Consider the following 8,201-nt stretch of genomic DNA (forward strand, 5'->3'; position numbering starts at 1 on the left):
GAGCACCCCGAGAGGCCTGCTTCTATAGACTTGTGGAAATACTGCAGCCGCCTGCGGGTGGCTGAGCAGAGCTTCCCTCCCCGTCACTCACATTTGTCGTAATGGCACAAGAGCCTCGCTGGCTATTCCCCAACGCAGTGTGTGTGTGTGTGTGTGTGTGTGTGTGTGTGTATGCCTGTGTCGGTGTGCACGTGTGTGTGCCAATGTGTGTGTGTGTGTAGGTGTTGGTTTGCACGTGTGTATGTGTAGGTGTCGTGCACACGTGTGTATGTGTGTGTGTGTGTGTGTGTGTGTGTGTGAGTGTGTGTGTGTGTGTGTGGAGCCCACTGCCCCGAGCATGTCTCATTTTAAAGTGCTGTCACTCCCTGCTTCCTGGCATCTATTAACACCCACTATTATCATGCTAATCTACGCCGTATGATTACATAAAGTAATTTATGCACAGTTCGGTTCCGCGGCTGCATTGGGACGCGTGCTTCTGTTGCTAAATGCTGCTTCTTCTTCTTTGAGAGAATACATCCCGTCCCTGTTCCATTGTGTTTGTTCCAACATGGAACGCTTCCTGGTGGCTCTCAGCTCTCTGTTTTCCCATGTTCACCGCTCACTTTCCCAAGTCTGCTGAACCTGGAGGAGAACTTCCTGCGTCCGTCCCACAGTGAGAAGAGGAGCTGAAGATAGCGATCCAAGCTTTGTTCATGCAGGGATTATTTGCGATGATTATGTGTAAAAATCACATTGTGTACTTTCACGCACAGCGCCATAAAGGACCGGAAACGGCAGGAATGTGTTTTTGTGTGGATGGCGGAGGGCGAGAGATGTGCTCTGCTCCTCATTTATTCACAGCTAGTGGAGTAATTAGGAATGCAGAGGGCTGTTAAATTAAAACTGAATTGCACTTATTAACATTTTAACTACCAACCCCACCCTCTTTAGACACTAAACAAGGACAGTTTCAGCTCTAATGTGCCTGCAGAACCCCGCTGGGGGGGGGGGACTCTTTATGTTTCTCCAAAACAAAAGACGTTCTTTTAAAGTAAGATCTTCCCCCTTTTGTTTTAAACAACCGAGCATTTAACATTCAGCGTAAAATCCCCCCCTCCCAGCCTGCCCCTGCTGCCGCCCCCCCCACGCCCCCCCCCCCCCCCCCCCCGAACGCTCTTCCTCCCGGCACGCTGTCGGGAGACCCTCAGCCCGGCTCTGGCAGACTCTCTGGTTAATGGAACACTATTTGTGGTCAGATTGGATAGCTAATGGTGATCCCTCTGAGGGTAACTCTCCAAATTAAATAGCATGGATTCACATCTGTCAGACGAAACCAGGAGGCTCTTTGTAATCAATGACCCGCACCGCACGCATCTCTACGGCGGAGGAGGGAGCGGGGGTGTCTCTGTCTCTCCTCCTCTGTCACCGGCAGCCAGCGAGGAGTCACCGGGGACGGGCGGGAAAGCTCACCTGCGCTACCGGAGGGGGAGGGCGGGGTTGTGGGGGTGTGTGGGGCAGGGAGAGGCAGCAGGGTTGATGTACATTTATAGAACAGGTCAAACTACTTAAGCCATCCTCTGATTTATCAGGCGGTCGTACCTGCGTCGGGCCCAACTGTAAAGGGAATTCGTGTTTTTCTGAGCAAACATTGCCGTCGGTGTTGTGTTAAAATGTTGAACCCCATTAATTTTATCTCTCCCCCTCTCTTGTTTCCGCCGCGTCTTTAAGGGTTGTTTTTTCGGGGTTGGGTACGGGGGAAGAGAGAGCAGCGAGACCCCCCGCTGCGCTGGAGAATTTCCTCTCGTTGTTAATTTTCCCTGCTCCATATGGCGCCACAGACACTTCACCTGCAGGCTGTAGCAGGCTGCGTGGAGCCAGCAGATGTCCTCAGGCTCAGGCTGTCATTTACACAGGCCCCTGCATCTGTCTGAGCACCGCACAACACAGCCCCCACAACACAGCCCCCCTCAACGCGCGCAACACACACGCAACCCACACACTCACCCGCACCTCCTCGCACCCAGATCACCACCGCCCCGCTGACCAACATGGCCGCCCTGACACGGGCTGGCACCGTACGGGTGTGTGTGTGTGTGTGTGAGTGTGTGTGAGTGTGTGTGTGTGTGTGTGTGTGTGTGTGTGTGTGTGTGTGTGTGTGTGTGTGTGTGTGTGTGTGTGTTTGAGGACGTGTGTGTCTTTGTGTGTGTGTGTGGGTTCGGTGTGTGTTAGGATGCGTGTGCATGTTTGTTTCAAAGTTTGTGTGTTTGACAGTGTCTGTGGATGTGTGAGGATGTGTGTGTGGATGTGTGTTTGACAGAGTGTGTTTGCATAAGGATGTGTGTGTGTGTTAGTGTTTGACAGAGTGTGTGTGTGAGTGTGTGTGTTTGTGTGTGTGTGTGTGTATGTGTGTGTGTGTGTGTCTGTGTAAGAATGTAAGAATGTGAGTGTGCTGGCGCGCGCACTAGATTGTGTTGTCGGTCGCCCTGTCCATCTTTTGTCATTCTGAACGTGTGCAAGCATGCATGTGTGTGTTGGTGATGGGTGGGGGGGGTGGGGGGGGTACACTCTCAGTTCGCCCGTGGCAGAGCCTTGCAAGAGAGGGTTTCATCTTGGCTTGTCATTGATTAGAGAAGGGTCTTTAATTCCATCTCACCCCATGTTGTGATTCATTTGCATTCTGCGTCAGGGGGTAATGGAGTTTTGCACTACGGTTTGCTCTGAAAATCTCCAAGATGTGCTCTAATGTACATGCAGCCGCTAGCAAAGAGCTCCCTGATTTATTGTGTCTGTAATGTTTGCTCATTTCTCCCTCTCTCCGTGCTCTGAGTAGCAGGGCTACTATCTGCGGCACGTTTCGCAGTTCGGAACAACGAGACGCTCCGACGAGAGGCAGCCAGGATATTTGTCATGGTGATTGTTCTACACTTTCTAGCATTGCTTACATGCAGTGTGGAGGAACCGCATTAAGCATAGGAGGGAAAAGGCTTCCACGGCGACGTGTTATTGTTGTGTGTTGTCACTGAGCGGACGCCCCTCAACCTGAGCTACTGCCAACACACAAGGCTCAAAGTTAAAATATATGAAATGTTCTAAAACACTGTAATAAAGAAATTAATTTCTATCATCCTTATTTCACACATCATCATTTTAAAAAATACTAATTTTAACTGAGAGAGTCACGTCGGAAGTCTCCCTGAAGAAACTAGCCCATAGAACTAAGCAGTTGGCCTACCCTTTAAACTAGCCCTCAGAACTAAGCAGACTCAGTAGGCCTACCCTTTAAATTAGCGCTCAGAACTAAGCCGACTCAGTAGGCCTACCCTTTAAACTAGTCCTCAGAACTAAGCAGATGCAGTAGGCCTACGCTTTAAACTAGCCCATAGAACTAAGCAGTAGGCCTAAACTTTGAACTACCCCCTTAGAACTAAGCAGACTCAGTAGGCCTCCGCTTTAAACTAACCCTCAGATCTAAACAGTAGGCCCACCCTTTAAGCTAGCCCTCACAACTAAGCAGTAGGCCTACCCTTTACCCTTTAAACTAGCCCTCATTGGTAACACGTTACACATCCCTTGTGCAGTTATGGATGCATTATTATTCTTGATCTTAATTTAATATGTACCTCAGTGTTCACCACACTGTGATGGGAGGTTTCCCTCTCAGAGCCGGTCTCTAGGCTGAGGTATGAGGGGATGAGACGGCTCAGGAGAGAGGGTGGATCTCTGCGGCGCCACAGACAGGAGCAATGTGGTGATAAAAATTTGTCGACCACCGGGGGAGACGTCTGTGTCCAGGGTCAGAGCTAAATCTGTGCGCCGCGGGCCGAAGGCTAGCTCATAATTCCAACAGCGACGAGCCGAGCGCTGACCCCGGTACGGCTGAGGCCAGCCCACATGATGCCCGCTCTGCCCCCGGGACGGCCTGCCGGATAATGAAGAGGAGGGTCTGTGCGTCTCCTCTTCCTCCTCTGTTGGCCTGTCTGAGTGGAGACGACAGGGTGAGATGTCCTTGAACACAACCGGCGCCCTCGTCCCGACGTCATCCTGGCTCCTCTCAATTCCTGCTCCAGAGAATACCAATGGCCGGGTGACCATGGGTGTCTGTGGGTGTGGGTGTGTGTGGAGCCCCCTGTTACAGAGGAGGAAACGCATGCTTTGAATTCCACTCTCTGACAACGACGTTTGAATAGATTTAATTTCTATTCACTTATGTTTGATAGGCTGTATTACATTATTGTACTAATATGCAATCATTTTAATACCTTTTACCTAGAGTGAGTCACGGCTCATTCAACTGATAAAAATGTAAATTGAAATGTTTTATCGCTGATAACACGCATTAATCTCATTTGGATGTCTTAAACCAAACGATATGACAAAGAGCTGTTTGGACAGATTATGTTGAATTCATCTGAATTAAAATGAAATTGAACAGGGAACAGAACTTGCCTTTTTATTACAAATGTTAATGAAAAATGTTATTGACTTGAACAAATGGAAAATACACCTGGAAATGTATATTAAACTCCCTTTCCAATTTCTCTCTGCATAGTTTGCAATTATGGTTATTTCGGCAATCCTGGGTGAATTAATTTCCTGGGCTGACTGATAGTGTGGCTGTGTAAGAGAATGGATATTGTGTTGGGGGGGGGGGTCTCTAGATATTTACAAGGAGTAGAGAGAGTAAAGCTTTATTTAATTGAAAGAATGAATCAATAACGGCGGTGCGGCTTTGTCAGAAAAGGCCTTGCAAAATGAGCAAGTAATTTACTATGGACGCTCCCTGAATGGACGGTTGATAGACCGAGGGGACGCCGGCCCCCGGTCGTCACAGAGCGGAGAGTGGCCGGCGGCCATCTTTAAAAACAACCGCTTCTCTATCAAGGAGGAATATTTAGCAGATGGGGAGATATCACTCTTAGAGGATAGCACCAGAACATTTGTAGACCTATTAGTTTGAACGCGTTCCTCGTTGTGAAGGCTCTGGAGGGTCTATCGACCGCTCGGATGCCAACTGTACCACAAAGAAAAGCCAGCCTCACAAAGAGTCAATGTTAACAGCCTTTTCATTCTTTTTTTTACGAAAGCTAATAAACAACAGTGTTTATTTAGAGTTGTTTTAATATGATGATTTATTTTAGATTAGAAAAGTTAAAATGTCATCCAAGTTTTCGGGCGAATGTTAATGTGGTAAAAAGTCATTCTTATTTTAACTTGCATCATTACTCTTGTATCCACGGTAGCATGAAGAAAGAATAAGAAACAATCTTAAAGGTAAATTATCCCCCATGCATATTGGCAAAAATCCAAATATGCAAATGCTGTGTGCTAATTCACAACATGTGAATTCATTTCAACTTCCTACTAAATGCGAATTTAATTGAAAAGGAGATTTCCTATAGTCTGGAGACATGAAGCGCAGGAATAGTCATCCTCATACGTTGTTTTTAGGGGAAATAGAAACATTTCTCTCTTCCGTATCAACCAGTTAAGAAAAAACAAGATTGAGGGTTACACCTGCATGAATTCCCCTCCACTTTGGTAAAAAAACATAAAAAAGCACTGTAAAATTAAACCTTTTGCTTCTTGGCTTTCTGGTCCGTATCAGGCGCCGGGGCTATTAACATTGGTGTATTTTCATTATGTTAATGGTGTTAACACATGCCCACAGATTGCCACCAGCGGTGCTGTAATTTTCTCTTGGTGATCATAAAGTGTCCGGTTGGGTCATTTTGATTATGACATGCTAATTACACATTGTCGGGGCTCCCATCTTTGTATTCGCCATTCTTACTCGGAGCCAGCCAGATTCTTTAATGGTAAGCTTTTATGAGTTGCGGGAGCGGAGATGGAAGCCCGCGTTGTTCCTGACGGCGATGCTGCACCCATGCTCCACTGGTTCCCTGTAAACTTCCTAAATTGTGTTTCACAATAAATAGATGCCCAAGTCTTTAACTGCCAGTATTAGATTAGATACCATTAGATGTAATAGAAATTTCTCTCCTTGTAATATTTTCATAAGAGTTTCAGGCGTTTGATTAATCTGACCACATTTTATTGCATTAATGATTTCTTCCCGCTCTTCTTCCATTCTGCGTTAAAGACATTGTGCACACAGTCTAATGCCGTCCCCCCTCCCCTCGTGCTCTCCCTTCTCCCTTCCATTCATCCCTCCCCGTTTTTGCAATGCATTGTTGATGAGGTGAGTCGGCGTCTTATGTGCTTTCACTCCTAAAGTCATTCCTAATGGAGTGGAAACCTTATATTTTGTTTCCTAATGAAGCACAGGAGTGGCAGACAGCTCGGCGTGGCCCGGGGCGGGGGTGGGCTGCAGGGTGCAGGCTGCAGCCAGCGCTCGGGCCGGGGGGCTGGGAGGAGAGAGCCAGCAGGGGGGCCCGGCTGGGCGCGGCCTGGAGGTTAACGGTGGAAGGACGACACAACTGCAAACATGTGAACTGGTGTTCACAGAACGACAGAGCCTAAAACCACCGCCTAGACCCTTGGGTACTGACGACTGTAGTTCCTTAGTGTATTCATGTTTTATGTTTTACTAGGAAGAATTTTGAATAAGGGCTATACCAATTATTCTGTGAGGACTGCAAGGTTGACGATGGGTACAGGATGAGGGGACGGATTATCACCTGTAATATTTCCTCTGCAGAACATCTAGCTTCCTGACTCCTCATGTTTTTCTTTCTCAGTAACACAAGGTTGTGATGGCCCCATTCCCAGCGAGAGGCGTTGGTATGAGAGATAGTGCACTGAGGAGTCCGACGCCACCGCCGATCTATTCTCAGCAGCGCGGTTTCCAAGCAAGGTCACTTCTGAAACAAAATGTCTCTCTGTCGCTATTTAGGTCACAGCACAGTGTGTCACTTTCTCAGAAACTTCCCTTTTTGCCGCTGCCGTTTATAATTAAACACACACACAATTATCCCAAATTTAATGGGATTCCAGTGCTGAGGTTTTATTTAAGAGGTAATGAATAATACTTTGATTGTGTATATAACTCTGTGATCATAATGTGCTTCCCCTTCATAATTTGTAATTACTATACATTTTTCAGACATGATTGAATATTACATCAATAGCCGGTTACATGGGGTCTGTACGTCTAAAATAACTGGGTGACAGTAAATAACTTTCCAATGACCCTGAAGGGGAATTAGTTAACGTAGGTACATCTCCAACATATGGAGGATGTCCTCTATGTTTATTGATGGTCTGTAATTAATGATATAATGCGCGCCTCGAAAGTAGTTTGACCCCTGAACCGATCATTATTCAGTGTGTAAGCGCATCAATCAAACTGCTCTTTCCTCAGCTCTATTTCTGCACACACCCTCAGGGATGGACAGGATATCTCTGCTCATTTGTATTCATCTGGCCCAGGCATTAGTAAGAGTGATATTAGTCCTTTTCCACACTCTTGTTTCCGAGGGAGAGACAGACCATAGTCTTCACAATCTGCTACCGAAACACAAACAAATTGCACTACTCTTACACACACCCTAGTCTCTCTCTCTCTATCTCTCTCTCTCTCTCTCTCTCTCTCTCTCTCTCTCTCTCTCTCTCTCTCTCTCTCTCTCTCTGCATGTATTTACTGACTCTCCTGTCTCACTTTCTGGCTTGTAATGTGGCTGGTGCTGGTGATAGTCTATGTGTTCTCGTTCACCGACCTCCACAGCAATAAGCTACCTCAGTGACTACATAAATGGCTGACACAGAATTGAGTGTTGTCCAGATTATTTGGAAGGATACGCAACACTGCTCTGCCTGGGGTTTGGAAACGCTGTGTGTGTGTCTGCGAGTGCGGTGTGTGTGTGTGTGTGTGTGTGTGTGTGTGTGTGTGTGTGTGTGTGTGTGTGTGTGTGTGTGTCTGAGTGTGATGTAGTACTCAAGCAAGCATCAGAAGCACTCTGCGGTGCAGACCTATTAGGATAAGTCATTTCATTGTTAATTTAAATGGCTTAATACATCAGTCCCAGGTAACGGAACCATGTGAACGGGGAAAGAAAGGCAATGCGCAGGAGAGACGCCATGGAGTGTGTGTTTCTTTGTGGTCCTCTTTTTTAATATATCCAATCAAATGAAACCTGCTGTACCCCACTTCTGCCGTTCCTCAAACAGCTCCCAGGCTATTAAGGGAACACAGAAAACGGGATTGGTTCGCCCACCGTTTTCATTTCTTAAATTCTCAAAAAACTCCCAGAACGTTGCTC

Source organism: Pollachius pollachius, assembly GCF_949987615.1.
Source record: "Pollachius pollachius genome assembly, chromosome: 9".
Lineage (NCBI taxonomy): Eukaryota > Metazoa > Chordata > Actinopteri > Gadiformes > Gadidae > Pollachius > Pollachius pollachius.